We start from the raw sequence: 16,762 nt of genomic DNA on the forward strand, positions 1-16,762 counted from the left end.
GAGAAATTTTGGCAAGGGGTTCTTTAAAAACTTGTTAGATATAGAAGGATAAATCCACTCTTGATAAAGTATTATGTAGTATACTATCGGCCTCAATAAACATTATCAATATTATAATTTAATAATGGTAATTACAGTGGTTTCCATGTATTTAGAGAGTATGATATAGGTCATCATGTTGCTAATAATTGATAGAGAATGTGTTACACAATACTTCCTGACTGAGTAGAATAACTGTTATTTATCTTTCTCTATTAAATTACATCAACATTCAAATGTCCTATATGCAAGGAGTTTGATAATTCTTTTTTACTAAAGATTTAGCTCTTCTAGAATACATCTGTTTACTTCAGTCGAAAACAACTAATTGACATTTTATTTGACTTTAAATTGTATTTTTTAAAATAATTCTGTTGTTGTTTTAATTTTCTAGTGGTCTTTTGTTTTTAGTAGAGCACAAAACTTGCTTCTTTGTATATTATGCTAGTTTGAAAAACATAATGAAAAATTCATTTCATTCATTTTTCATTGTTTTATATTAAGCATCCCCATGTGGATTTGCATTTTGTGTTCAAAACAGATTAGCGAATGAGAATAATGGCAAAAATCTTTTTCATTTCCAACTGTCCTTAAATCACTTATATTTCTACCTTATACATTTGTTACAGTGGTAGGAAACCATGATACTTTGACTGTAGTTAAAACAGAAAACATTTAAATGGTGAGGGTAGAAAAATCTCTCCAAAGACTTCTGTCCAGTTGTGGTATTTAAGTACTGATTCAATTAGAGCTATGTGAATATTCACCAGGAAAGAAAGTGGACTTTATAAATTCAACCAAGAGGCAGGTGGTGATTAATTTCTTGCCTTCTTTCCTGCTTGATATTAAATTGACTCAAGTGCATTATAGATGAAGAGGCAGTCCATTGGAATTCCCTCCCTTCGTGGAAGGTGGAAGGTATGGAAACAATATTGTATTCTCTAACCACTAAAGTAAAAAATCATGATTTTTCTTGTTTCTCTCAGCATCGGGGGTGGGGAGGGGTTGTGTGGATAAATCACAAGAGGTCACTGAGAATGCCTATTAATTTGAGGCCTCAATTTGTGGTAACTGATAGTATCCTATTAAACAAAATGGGATAATAGGAACACCTTTAAACCTTTTTAAAGCATTTATGCAGAAATCCTAATTCATGTATGGCACTTAGTAAATGAAGTGTTCCTAATGTGGAGAGTTCTATTTCTTTTCTCTTTCAACTAGTTTCCCTAGTTCTTTTCCATGGGAGTAGGATCATGCTACATACTATACCTCAGATTATATGGGTGTATTCCTTCAAAATGAAGAATATTTTAACTATATCACATCCTTCATGAGAAAGAAAACTAAAGGTTACTAGATAATAAGATGCTCAGTCAAATTGCCTCAAGTCTCTTTTTCTCCAAATATGTCCAAACTCTTATGAGAAGGTGGGTTATGTTCTTTAAGATTTTTGAGGGGTTGGCAGTTAGATTTGATCTAATAATAATAATAGTAATACTGGGTATTTGTGGAGTATTTAACATATGCTAGGCCCCTTTTCTAAGTGTTGGGCATATATCATCTTATTTAATCCTTACAGTAACTATATATAGTTGATAATATTTTACATTCAGTTTTTTAAAGTAAGACACTAAAATTTGAAAAAAAAAAATCGAAAGCTCATAAGACTAGTTAATGATGGATCTGAGATTCATATCCAGGAAATATAATTCTAGATCCTGGATTCTTTTTTTTTTTTTTTTTTTTTTAGATCCTGGATTCTCAACTACTGTGTAAAAAGAGACCTTCCCAAACCACTTCATATGAAACAGTGATTATTCCCTCCACCTCATTACCATCAAATTGGCATTTTATATCCTTTTATCCTGTCTCTTTTTCTCCTTAGCTTTTATAAGTCCCTGCATATATTTTATTTATTTAGTAGTTTATTTATTTTAGCATCCCTATATTTGAGTATGAGGTCCTTATGGGTCTTATAAATTGTCTCTTTGGTTTTGGTTATATCCCAAGTTCAAAGAACAATGCCTGGCTAAAGTAGGCCCCTAAAAATAAAGTACATAAGGAATGCAAATCTCTGGGGACTCCAAGCTGGGGTGAAACTGAGGTGGTTCAAGTATCCAAGGCTCTACAGTAGAGGAGGGGGGAGGTTGTATAAAGAAGTGATTAGATGAGATGGGATGAGAGGAATTCCAGGACTAATGTCCTATACATGGCCAGCAAGTGGGATGAAATGAAATAAAGGCATTTTTCTTAAGCCAGAGCTAAAAATATGTGTGATAGCTGGTATGGCAGGCTAGAATTCTGCTTCTATGGCAAGAACCATAAATGTTCTAAGAAATCCCTTTGCTTGCCCAAGATCTGAAGTTAATGATGCCCTTTATCCTCGGTCTTTGCAGTCTGTTTGGCCAGCTCTAAGCTAGACAAATTCTTCACCATCTTGAAGAAAGAGCTCCCTATTATTGAAGGCTGTACTTTCAGCAACAAAGAACTTTGGTTTTCTGTTTCTTTACATTGGAGAAATCAGAGATTTAGTCTTCTGTGTTCTCTGGTTCTTGTTTAACTTTTCCTTTGCCAATGGAATAGATCTGAGTCACTAGTATTCTTTCTTTGATGAACAAGACTATGCCTTCATCACTACAAAGAAGGTAGAAAATATCTGTTGCGACAGACCATCAGGCTGCAATCTCTGTCTGAGGCTACAGATTGAAAGATTGATCACTAACCAATTAGTATATTTTTTTCAGTTTCAATTCAAGACATTGATAGGAATTCAAAGAAAAACACAAGAGAATACTTTGGTCTCTGCCCTCATGACTGCTGTGGTTTCCATTCTAAAAGAAGATCTAAGAATGTATAAATTAATAACTCCATAACACAATAGAACACAATTGGATAGTATAGTACTGAGCAACACTCAATATAAAAAAATTGATTTGACTAGAGCACTCTTTTCCAGGTAAATTCCTTGAGTTTGAGCTAGGCCTTGAAAAATGTTAGCAATAAATAGATAGGGGGTGAGAAGGAAAGTATTCTAAGTGAGAGAAAAGAAGAACGTAGTGCAGGCATGTGGACAGTTATTGGCATTACTTATTAATGTCTGCTTTACCTTTAGACTGTAACTTACATAAAGGCAGAATCTTTTCTTGTTTTTTATACCACTAAACTGGTACTGGGATAATTGTATATATTAGGTGCTCAATAAATAGCTGTTGAAGAATTAAAAAGGAAATGAATATTTAAAAACTTATAGGGAATATATCTGGATAGTGAATAGACCTGTTTGAAACAGAGATAATAATTAATAATAATTTTTGTTGGGCCCTTATTCTGTGTTAGGGACTGATCTAAACACGTTGCGTTTGTTAACTCTCTTAGCTCTCATGACATTCCAGTACAGTAGGAACTTATATTATCTCCATTTTGTAGATGAAAAAAATGAAACAAAGAAAAGTGGAGTAACTTTTCCAGAGTCCCACAGCAATTATTGGTAAAGCAGTAATTCTAACCCAGTCTGTCTGCACACTCTGTGCCCTTAACCCTATACTATACCTTCTCTTGTAGATAAAGTTGTAACATAGCTTTGAAACATTTCTTTTGAAGGTCGTTCTATGCCAAGGTAAAACCTTTGAGGGGTTATTTGCTTTTTTGCTTTCCATTTTAAAATTATTTTATTTAGTTTTATTGAACATAAGTGACAGAGAAATTACATGTACTTGAGGTGTACAAGTTGATGTTTTGGCATATGATATATTGTGAAATGATCATTACAATCAAGCTAGTTAACATATCCATCACCTCACAGCTCCTTTTTTTTCCCCTTTTTTTCTGTGGTGATGCTTTTTTTGTTTTTTTCTTTTCATTTGTTCCCCATTTTTAGTGGAGGGGATTCTATAAAAAGGTGCAGCTGCAGAAAGACATCTTGCAACACAGAAAATAGATCAGGGGAGAGGAATGGAACCAATGATAACAGCCATCAGGGCTTAAGCATGTGATGCAAGTTATGGCAATAATTGGAGATGCAAGAAGAAAAGTGCGGTATGAGAAAAGTTGGAGAAATATGATTCAAAGTTGATTCCTCTTTTCAGAATTGATTGTCAGGGGAAATGCTGGTATATACTCCAAATATTGACCTATAGAAAACATTCCTTGAGGCCAATTTTGAGAAAAATATTAAAATGAATAAGACCTGCTGACTTTGCAGCAACTTCATAAAATCTAAACAGATGTGACTAGCAAGTGAATAGCACATAAAATGCAGATTATTCTTATTTTAGGACACTTACAATTAGACCTTAGACATAGGAAATGAGAATTAAACATTTGTTTCTGGGAAGAAAACAATATTCTAAGGAGAAAATTTTGGTATTGAAGCATAATTTTAAAACCTATAATCCAGGGGTGCCTGGGTGGCTTAGTTGTTTGAGTGTCAGACTCTTGGTTTCGGCTTGGGTCGTGGTCTTGGGGTCGTGGAATCAAGCCCCTCCCCATCAGGCTCCACATTCAACTTGGAGTCTGCTCGGGATTCTCTCTTTCTCTCCTCCCTTTGCCCCCCCCCGCAATGTGTGAGCTCTCTCTCTTTCAAATGAATAAATAAATAACAATTTAAAAAAAAACTGTAATCCATTTTAGAGATAATGTGTCCACAGAGCACATTTTACTGTTGAGATACCTGAGACCTTAAGAGGTTAAGAAAAATTCAACAGTAGTAGATTAGGAGAAGAAGCCAGTTTCATCCTCCAGGTTCCTGGTAGTTACACTAGAAAACGGAGTACACGCTGATGACGTCCTTTGTCAGGAACCTCCCACCTTGTCTTCCTATCTATAGCCAATGTTGTTGTTATCCTTCCCACATTATCTGTTTGACAGAACACCTTTTCCCCCAGCTGTTGCGATTATTGGTGCTAAGTGGCTCACATTTTATTTTTCTCTGGAGAATTGCCCTTGCCTGATGGGAGTCACTTTACACAGAGACACCTGTGAATTTATGTCCCTCCCCCCTGCTACCATGGCAGGCAATAGACAATAAAAGACTGATAATCCCTGGGCCCCTTGTGTCAAGGTGGACTAACTCTGTGATATTCCTCATGCTCCAGAGCTCCCTGTGGGATCAGGCTGAGGGTAGATTTTAGCCACATTTTGCTTGGCTTTTTTTTGCTTTTCTGCTCTTCTTACTTTCATGTGGGTTTGTGGTTGCTGGTTTTTTTCCAAGAGTACTCCCTCAATAAATCGCCTGCACTAGCCTCCCTTTTTCAAACTACTTTGCAGGAGCCCAGGCTAAGACAGTAACTCATACTGAGACTCACAGCATCACTGATGTCTATTGATTTCTAACACAGAACTGTTGGGTCATGCGATCTGTCCTGTTTTTACTGGAGTCTGAATAGCTTATCTTGGAGTGTGTAGAGGCAATGTGACTAAATGTTGACTGAGAGCTTGGGTTCAGGAGTCACATAGTGGGTTTAAATCCCAATGTGGGACAAGTTACTCAACTCTCTCTGTTTTTAAAAATTCTACTCACCTCATAGAATTTGTCTGAAATACTGGGAAGAAAAAATTACAGTTTTAGTCATAATGACTTTGATGAATAATTAATAGTGATAAAAAGTAACATTTCTACCCAGATTATGTTAATAGTCAAATAACTATTATATTTACTAAACATTAAAAAATAGTTCAAGTCAGTGATACAACCCTCCAAATACCAGTTGATAATTTTATTTTTTAACTATTACTCTGTTCTATGTGGGGCAGGGGTTTGGCAGAATGGGGAACAACGGAAAAAAATCAGTTTTCTTTATTGCTCACCCCCACAAAAACAGTTTTGCTTGTCTTTGATGGGTGGGTTCATCAGCATTTTCAAGGGTGGGGTAAGTATAAGTTTTCTAAAAACAGCTCAATTGAGAGCTGAAACATTTCTGATTTTGGAGGCCAGATTCTGTGAATATTAGTGTGTGCATAGGTTGCTTATTGTTTGATTTTTCCCAGTCTCCTAAGAATTTTTCATCCACAAGTAACGGATATTTTTTGTGTTTAAGATTTAGAGATGAGATTTAGAGATGGCAGTAAGTGACCTAAAGTGTTGATTTCCGATTTGCACATTGTACCACAGCAGCTTTTAGAGTCATTAATAATTTCCTAGCTTGAATCAAGATGAACAAAGAAAAAAAGAGAAGAACAAGAAAGAAAGAGAGAAAAACACTATCAATGAATATGATATAAGCACCCATCTGGTCAGAAGATTAAACCAAACATATTTAGAAAATGTATCTTCTAATCAGCTCTCTTGAGTGATTTATTTTTGGTCATCCTTATGCCTTTACTATATGATACCTGGTGCCTGATCAATTATTAGTTTGAACATGGAGTGCCGCTTTTTAGAGAGCTATCAACCCCCTTGAAGTAAATTGTATCCTGTGGCTAAAATTTGACATGGCTCAGGAAACACATACATCGTATATTCTTCAGCGGTGGGTTGCTATTTCTCAGACCCCTCAGAGGCATTTACATCCTTAGTGTTTGAGCCAAACTTTCCAGGGCTTGGATTCTTTGAAAACTTCAAATGCTCTGTAGTGTTATCAGACCAGTGGTGAAACTGATCTCAAAGTCCACTATTAAAACTCCCCTCAAGGACATTTTCATTAGAACTTTGTACATGGGCAGTTCAAAAGATCCAGCTATTGATTTTTGTTCAGAAGTCCTGTCTCCACTTTCATATTACGCAACTTTTTTGACAGACTTTCAAAAACCACAAACTGTGGGCTGCCTGCGATTCCAGCCAGGATTTTATGCTGCTCATTTGATTTCCTCAGGCCACATCCTTCTCGTGTCCTTGTCAACACTGCAAGGAGAAGAGCCGTCTTAGAAGATTTGCTAAAAAGCAGAAGCAATTTCACAGCAATGGAAGAAAAAAAAAATCTGACCTTTCAATGCACAAAAAAATCTCACTTAAGTAAATAACCTTTTTAGCTATAAAATTTTGTTGCGGCATTCATTTATCAGACATATAGGTAATCAGAGTATTTATTTCTTTTCGCCATTTAAAATTTCATGAAAGGAGTTAGGAACTGATGTGTGTAAATTGCACCAAAGAGCCTCTAGCATATGCGCTCAGCACGTTTAATGGAATTATCTATTGTAGAGTAGGTGGCAGAGGCAGCAGAGGAATTAATTATTGGGATAGATATTTTATATCTGTCTGCCAGTGCCATGTGAAATAAGATTTGCCTCCATATTACTTCTGTCACTTGGTGTGGCCTTTCAAAAGCGACAGTTTCTAAAAAGAGTGAATCGAATCATGTGCTTGGTCCTGATCCATAGTGTGAACATTTCATGGCCTACTAGTTCATTCTGAATAGACCAATTTTGGGAGAGTGTGCAGAGTTCAATTGTAAGATAGCTAAGTGGGGGGAGTGAAGCGACAGTTTACACAGGTAGGCACCTCACTGGTTTCAAACTTGGAGATAACATACAACTCCAGCTTTGTGTATCAGAGTAAAAAGTAAGCTCCATAGGGAAGCCTATGTAGTTCTTTTTCCACACATATGAGTTTTCTATGAATATTACTATTACTTATCATTAGAGCTAGCTTTTTACTGAATGGGCTCTGTTGAAAGGCACTGTACAATGGACGTCACCCGCATCATCAAATTTTGTTCTCAAAACAGCCCCTTGAAGTAGGTGGTATTACATATGATGGATGAGGAAACAATGGCTGAGAGAAATTAAGAAAAATCATTCAAAGTCTGTAACTAGTAAATTTTGAAAGTGAAACAAGCTGAAAGTTCTACTTGTGTGCTTAAGAAGATTGAACCAGAGAATACGGGATATCCAAAGACTTGACACAGCCAAGAGTGCTGGAATGCCATCTCCAAGATCATGGTTATAATATCACACGCCACTAGGGGGCAACATAGACTCTCCATCTACCCAAGCCCTTTTGTTCCCAAAATGTCTAAACAACGCATGAAACAAAGACCAGTGAAAGGACATAAACCAAACACTCCAATATTAAAAGCAGGAATAATACTTTATTAAAAGATTAAAATACATTATTTCTTATGGATACAGAATGGTGCCTTATTTACCAAAGAAAAATCGATTTTTCTTATTGATATGCTTTAATTACATGTTTTATCTTTTCCTTTCCTGACCCCACTTCCCCCCCAAACTCAACTTGTACTCTACCATACAATGACAACCAGGCAGTGAAACATGGTCTCATTTGGGTTTTCTTGTCAACCTTTTCAAGGAAGTATTGGAGTGCAGTAGGTTTACCTCACACAAAGCACTGTATCCAAGGCCAATTTTAAAATGTCAGACAGTGAAGAGTTCCATGCTGCCACAATTCAGGATGCAAGTGGACACTGGTGAACAGTCAGATGTGTCTCTTTTAGATCAAATGTAGAAAATGTACTGTTCCTATAAAAAGCTGTTAGCAAGTTCATGAACTTGACAGCACAGGGCAACAGCTTCCTATTGTAGGAAGAAATGAAAGCCTGCGATACTTGGTTTTCCTGATGCTTCTCTCTTATTTGATCCTTTTGAATTCATTTTCATACTCCCCCTGCTGGACTTAATCAGGCCTAAACAAATGAGTTTGGGTGGTTGCAGCCTGTTGACCTGTGGATGACACATTTCACATCAAGTTGCCCAGGAGTTCTGTTCTTTTGTGCCTTGTCGAGTAGAAATCAGTCATTTGAAGCCAACCACCATCTCACCCTTTTGGTATTGTGTGTTAAAACTTACAAAATAAAGGGGGGGTGCTAAATTCAGTACTGTCTGAATTAAGCAGTTTCAGTTCTGATAAAATATCAGAGACAAATGAGGTAATCCTGTAAAATATTACAATAAGGGTCAAATTTAAGAAATTTATAAAACAATTAGTTTTGTTGAGCTCTTGGGGACCAAAAATTTACACAGAGTAAGTACATGAGAGTTGGAAAATCATGTGGATTTTCAAGATTTCAGTATCCAGCATATTTATCTTTTTAACTACCTTAAAATTAACACATTATTTCAGTATTCAGAATAAACAGACTTCTCTTCATTCTTGGATTACTACAATACTAGCTATTTCTTGAATACCCTCTGTGAATCGGGCTCTGGATCATGCTTTCTGAAAATAAATAACTGCAAATCCAACTATCATTAACACTCACTTGGGTCCTGAGTGATTAAAAAAAAAAAAAAACTTGGAAGATTTTATTGATGACATAGTTCTTGGAGGTCTCTTGCCCTAGATCAATAATTGAATTGTGAACAAGTTACATGTAAATTACAGGAGATTCTTTTTCCATTGTGACATTACAGTCTCTTCTAGATCCTCTAGCTTCCTAGCAAGATAACAAGATCACAGGGAAAAGGAGAGACATGACCTGCCACTTCTGTTTTCATTCCTTATTTGGAACTTTGCCCTTGGAAATTTCCTATCTTTTCCTCCTGATCTGTGACACTACATGTAATTTATATCCTCATAACATTATTGATGTTTTTAGTTTGTTACCTATGTTCCCAGGGTATTTGGGAGGGTCTTCATTTAGCTTCAATGGCTGTGACAAATGCCAAAACCCCATAGATCCTACATATCAACTAGTGAAAGGGACAACATAAAAATTGTGCTGTTTAAAATGTAGAAATACAGGGGCCCCTGGGTGGCTCAGTCAGTTAAGCATCTGACTGTTGATTTCAGCTCAGGTCATGATCTCAGGGTCCTGGGATGGAGCCCTACATGGGGTTTTGCGCTCAGTGGGGAGTCTGCTTGAAATTCACTCTCTCCCTCTGCCCCTCTCCCTGCACTTTCTTTCTCTCTCTAAAATAAATAAATGAATCTTCAAAATAAAATAAAAATATAGAAATACAGAAAGATAGAGTGCTCAATGCCTGGAGAGGAAGGCGAACATAATATTAATAGGAAAAACTTAGATTTCATACCCCTGTACTTACACAGAACTCCAAATAGCTGGCTCTTTTTTTTTTTTTTTTTGAAAACAAATTCAACATATGGCCTCACATACTCTTCCAGATCATCCTATGGAATTCATATGCCTCCCAATATCAATCCCTATCCTCTTCAGAATATGTCAGATACTTTCTGGCCATCGTATTGAAAGAGCACCACTTTCATTTTTTTATGTTTTTCAATTGTTTGATATGATTCAGTTTTTTTTTAATTGTTTACTTAAACAAGCTCTGGAGTGAAGTGGTTTTTGTTTGTTTGCCTGCTTTTAATTTTTTTTTTCTTTTTAAAATATTTTATTTATTTATTTGAGAGTGAGAGAGTAAGCGAGAGAACACAAGCAGGAGGAACGGCAGAGGGAGAGGGAGAAACAGTCTCTCTGCTTAGTGGGGCTCAATCCCAGAACCCTGGGGTCATGACCTGGACTAAAGATAGACACTTAACAAATTGAGCCACCCAGGAGCCCCTGCTTGCCTGCTTTTTAAAAAATCTTTTCTTGGACAAATTCTGCCCGTTTTTAAAATGTTCCCCAATTTTATTGAGATACAATTAACATATAATGTATTTGTTTAAACTGTATACCATAATGATTCGATATATATTGCAAAATGATTACAGTAAGTTTAGTTAACATCAGTTACCTCGTATAGCTGCAATTCTTTTTCTTGTGGTGAGAATTTTTAAGTTTTACTCTTTTAGCAACTTTCAAATATACAGTGTTAGTAACTATAGGCATCATACTGTACATCACACCTCTAGCATTTATTAATTTTATTCATATAGAAAACTGAAAGTCTGTACCTTTTGACCATCCTCACGATTTCCTTTTCCCCACCTCCTACGTCTTTCAACAACGAATTTTTTCCTTGTTTCTCGAGTTTTGATTTTGTTTTAGAGTCCACATATAAGTGAGATCATATAGTACCTGTCTTTGTCTGTCTGACTTATTTAACTTAGCATATTGCCCTCAAGGTCCCTTTGTCTCATGTGGCATGATTTTCTTCTTTATTGTGGACAATTAATACACCATTGTATATTTATATCATTATATATTTATATCATGTAAAAAACGCGTTCGTTCATGGCGAGAGGTTGTTTCCATGTCTTGGTTGTTGTAAGTAATGCTGCAGTAAGTATGGGGTTACAGATATTTCTTTGACATAGTGGCTTTGTTTCCTTCAGATATATATACCCAAAAGTGGAATTGCTGGATCATACAATAGTCCTATTTTTAATTTTTTCAGGAACCTCCATATTGTTTTTGACACTGGCTGCACCAATTTACATTCCCATCAACAGTGCAGAAGGGCTTCCTTTTCTCCATATCCTCACCAACGCTTCTTATCTCTCGTCTTCTGCTAATAACCATTTTAATAGGTGTGAAGTGATATTTCACTGTGGTTTTGATTTGCCTTATCCTGATGATTAGTCATATTGAGCACCTTTTCGTACATCTGTTGGTCATTGAAATGTCTTTGGAAAATTGTCTCTTGAGTTTCTCTGCCCATTTTTTAAATTCTACCCTTTTAATGCAGGTGTCCTGAGCACCTGGAAGGGTACAAGTATGTTTTGATACTGAATAAGTGTTTATTAAATCCACTGTAATTCCATTAGTTGGGACAACAGAAAAACAGCAGTCAAATCATTATACCCAAATCTGTATATTCACATCTAATCCATCTGAGAAAGGTCAGCACTTCTAGAAAAAAGAATGGGAAATCTTATGACTTTACATTAAACATTAGACTCTGAACTAATAATAGTAATAATAAAGATTTAATGGACACTTACAGTGTGTCAAACATTTGTACATTATGAAACATGTAGTACATTATTTCTTTGAGTACTTAAAACACACACACACACACACACACATTTTAATCAGAAGAGGATACTGACTCTTAGAAAGGTGAAGTGACTTGCCTAATGTCACTTGGCTAGCAAGTGCTATTGACTGTTCGAACCTAGGTCTGTCTCTGAATTATTCTCTTTATCACCTCTCCATGACCCTGCAGGATCCCCTTTTAACTTAGAATATTTAAGATCATTCTTATCTCATCTCTGCCCCTCACATTCAGTCAGTCACAAACTTCTGTATAATCTGTCTCAGAAATAGCTCATAAATCTATTCTGTACTGTTTACCTTGCTTCTCTTCCTTTTATAATCTAGGATCTCTTTAATTTTCATCTCTGGAATTTTGACAGGCCCACCCGATGCTCCTGACCTAAACTCTCCCATTTCCCAGTTCAGTGTTTGTTTTATTTTGTTTTACTTTCACGATGTTCCCACAACTGGTGCTTCTTTAGAATACGGCCCCAGACTAACCTCTTCAAACTTACCTCTTCCCATATCACAGCTCCAATCCTACAGTCCAGCCACAAGGAACTTTTTATAAGGTGTCTATGTTCTTTGGATGAACTGTTCATCTCATGCCATGTTCTTCACATGAGTTGCCTTGTTGCCTTTAAAGTCCTTGTGTAACTTCTCTACTGTGAAATCTTCTATTAACCATCAAGCACATGTTCAAATACGAAACTTTCACGCATTTTTTAAGGCAGCATTATTTCTTTATTCCCACATCACTAAACACGTAATACCTCTAATATACTATGTTTCAGATTTACCCATTTGTGTCATGTTTTGGATAGTCATGTTTTATTCATTATGTATTTCCATTAAATATTATAGCCCTAGCCACATACTTTGTTAAATGTATTAGGAATTTAGGTAGCCTCAAAATCCCTTAGAGGAAAAAAAAAAAATGGGCCAGTGGCAGAAACTTCTTACCAAAAAAAAATTATATTCAAATTTCATTATTAAAAAACAGGTGAAAATATACTGGGATGAATGGACAGGCCAGCTCACTTAGACTCTTCCTCTTACGTCCTAGACTGGCCTACAGATAATGCTAAGATTATATGCAACTTCATGTAAAAACTGCAGGCGCATGATATCGAGAAACTTGCATGAATGGTCATTTTGGCCCCTTATGTTCAAAACCCAGACTGCTTAAAAGAGCTACTCTTGTTCTCCCTAAAATGCATTCATGTGATATTCTTCTTAATTTGAATATCTCTAAAATCTTTTCTTTTCATTACTGATTTTATTATCTGCCTTTATAGCAAGTATGTGAACACTTTATCATGGGGCTTGTGTGTAAGCTACCTGAGAAAATACTGAAACAATGTTGAAATTCCTTCTCACATGTACTTGTATCCAGCTAGGAAAACCAAAACCAATTTGGGAAAGGTTCTGTGAAAGAAAGAAACCGCCCCTGCTGAATTAAGAAAAAAAATGGGTGTTTTATTTTAGTAATTTACTGGTTTGAATGCAAGCAGTCACTTACATGGAGACTGTGGCTATTCTTATTAAACTGCTTCGAACTTGAAGTCTTTCACTTGAAAAGCAGCCGTTGGATTTAAAATATTTCAAGTAAAAAAGAAAAAAACTTCAAGAGAGTAATTTTGAACATGTAGAACTCTTCTTCACTTGTCAATGCTAACATGCCTTTTATTCTCTTATTAATCCTATTCTCAAATTAAAATTTATAACAATTTATTAAATACCTACCAAGCACCAAGAATCCCCCGTTGCTGGTATTTGGTTTACTGTGATGAGCAAGAAAGGTATCTTTTCTGTCTTCATAATGCTTAGAATCTATTATAGAAGACAGATACTAAACATGTAACATCCAGCAGCACTGGAGGAAGTACTATGAAAATACATGATTGTCAAAGCCACCTATCCTGTGGAGAGGTTCGGAATGGGCTCCTTAAGGAAATGATATATTAGGCTGAGACTTAGAGAAAAATCGCAACTTAGGCTGACTAAGGAAGGGAGCTGGAAGTGATCCAGGATAAGGGGGGAGAAGGTAACAATTAGTGACTGTACAGTTTTGTAACTACTTTAAATTAATGCAAAATTTCATTAGCTAGAAATGCAAAGTCATTTTGAATAAAGAAGAAAGAGTTGTATAAGTTTGTTTATTGAATCATCTTTTTAATCGTAAAAATTCTGTAAACTGTCTGTATGTCCAACAGTATGAAATAGACTAGAAAATTTGGGTATATCCTCTCAATGGTTAGAACATTTTAAGGACTAAAATAATTGCATTGAGGACTGTGAAGCAAAGTAGAAAATGTTTATTATATAATATTATGTGGAAACACAGAATAATGTTATAAGTCCCTCATAATTATACACATACAGTATAAATATGAAAAAACACTGGAAAATATATTGAAATTATGTTTATAAAAATGTTGGTTCCTATGCCAAAAAATGTATTTTTTAAATTTCTGCAGTGTAGTAATATATCTTTTTTTTTTTTTTTTTAGATTTTATTTATTTACTTATTTGAGAGGGGAGAGAGTGCACGAGCAGGGGGAGGAGCAGAGGGAGAGAAAGAGAGGGATAAGCAGACTCTCCCTGAGCAGGGAGCCCTTGGGGCTCCATTCCAGGACCCTGGGATCATGACCTGAGCCAAAGGCTGAGGCTTAAGGGATGGAGCCACCCAAGCGCCCTGGTAATATATCTTTATAAAAATCAACAAAAGAAAAGAAAACACTGGATAAAAGAAGTTCTGCTTTAAAACTAACTACAACAAAACAAAGTAAATCCCACTGAAATGAATATCATGAAGAAATTTTTCAGAAATCAAGAATTTCAGCTCCAATAAAAAGAATAAAGAGAAGTTTATCATGTTCATTTTAATGACACCAAATGATAGCATTTATTCAATTTTACTGATTTGATAGAGCATTTCACAGAACGGTGGAACTGGAAAGTTCCTTCATGTTACTCTTACTGTATTTCCTCTCTTTGTAGCTGAGAAAACTGAGAAACGTGATATACACGTATTTGAGGGGGCACTGTGGGGTACCCATGAGCCAGAAATGTTAAGCAAAGGGAAATGAAGCTATAAATTCATTCTCCTGTTCTCTTTGAGATTATAATTTATAACAAAAGGAAGAAGTAACACTTCACTCCTAACTCTCATTTCCCAGGCTCTTCTCACTTTTATTTCCATCATAGTTGTAAAAATGTCGAAGGGTTTTTAGAAAGCAAACCATGAATTTCCTATTTGTCTAACTACCATTTCTCCCATCACAGGACAAACTGACAATCTGTGCAGTGTTACACATTCCTCACTGCCATAATAACAAATGGCTCTAAAAATGCCATACGAGTCCTCTTCCTGCTCCCCTTGTTGGGAACAAAACTGATACAGAAGGTTTGGGCTGTGAGTCAAGAAAGTAGATAAACAAACCGAACTAACAGTTGGGAGTAGGATTAGAGAAAATGTTCTCCTGAGATTTCTATTGTTAGAAGAGTAGATAAGACTGCTAACAATGAAGGGAAATAAAGCAATAAGAATACACAAAGAGGTATAGTCTAAACATGTTGCCAGCACATAGGGCAAGAGACAAAATTGGGTTCAGTGGGAAAGGACGTTTTTGTTATTTCCCTTGAAAAGTATTGGCTCAGCTTGTTGCTTTTTTTTTTTTTATTTCCCCCCCTTTAAAGTTATATGTTAATTTGATTTACAAAGTGATTATTTATTCATGGCTTTCCCTACACATCTAGTTGTTGTTTGTAGAGTCACATATTATTCAGGCATTTTTTTTCTTCTACCTTTGGCCCATTTTGAGGCAGGTTAAATGAAGTGGGAAGTTGTCATTTACTGGTGAGACTGAAAAATCTGGGAGCCAAAAAAGATAATTTGAGCTCCATGCACATTTTCTGCAAGATCTCTTTTAGAGGGTACCGTAATTGTTGACGTGATTTTTTTCCCAATTCATCTGAATATTGACTACAAATTAGTCAATTCAAACAGGTAGTCAAATATAGAAAATCAGTCAAATCAGATATTTGAAATCTTACAAATACCAGTACCAGCAACTGCTAGATTAACATGTCAACCGTGCTTTGCAAAAGGTGAGGTTCTAACTCATTGAAGGCCTTTGTTTCCCATTCTCTAAAATGATGCCTTTGGATTCGATTATCTACAAACTTTCTTCTACCCCTAAATTTTGTAACTTTTTAATTAAAATATGTTTTCAACTACAGCTAGGATAAGAAAATGGTTTGAACAGCTAAACTGAATTTCTCACAGCAAAATTTGACATTCTGCCTTGATGATTGGCCTTATAGACTGGACCATAGTGCTAAATTTATAATTGATGATATTATGTTTCAGACTCAAATACTTTATTTTTAATTTAATCTTGTAGCTCACATACTGTTTTAAATTAACATTTGCATATGCATATTCATAAGATATGTTATCTTCCCCCCCACAAAAAAGAGCAACTCAGCCAAATATCAGTTAAAATATAATTTAAAACAACAATTGAGAAAAACGTATATTCTGTTCTTTAGTGAAGTGCACTCGAGTCACTTTGACATAAATTTATGTCAAATTGCTTAGTATTTTAACCAAATATAATTTTAGACATCAGAATAACACATTTCTACTACAATTAACAAGAAGTTAGAGAGGTCCTAGACCCTAATTTACAGGATGCCTCCCTTGTTCTATAAAGCTCCTGGAACCCACTTAAGACCAACCAGAAAATTGTCCTAAGGGTTTTAACTTTCAGCCTAGTAAAGTCCAAGAAATGTTTTTGCCTTCCATGTCCTCTTATTTTCTGAAAGGAAAAAAGAAGTTTTCCAGATTTCAAGGAATTGAAGAATACCAATGAAAGGAAAGTTGTTGGTTGTGTTAAATCTAAGCAGGAAGGGGCGCCTGGGTGGCACAGCGGTTG

The sequence above is a fragment of the Ursus arctos genome, unplaced genomic scaffold, assembly GCF_023065955.2.
Source record: "Ursus arctos isolate Adak ecotype North America unplaced genomic scaffold, UrsArc2.0 scaffold_15, whole genome shotgun sequence".
Classification (NCBI taxonomy): domain Eukaryota; kingdom Metazoa; phylum Chordata; class Mammalia; order Carnivora; family Ursidae; genus Ursus; species Ursus arctos.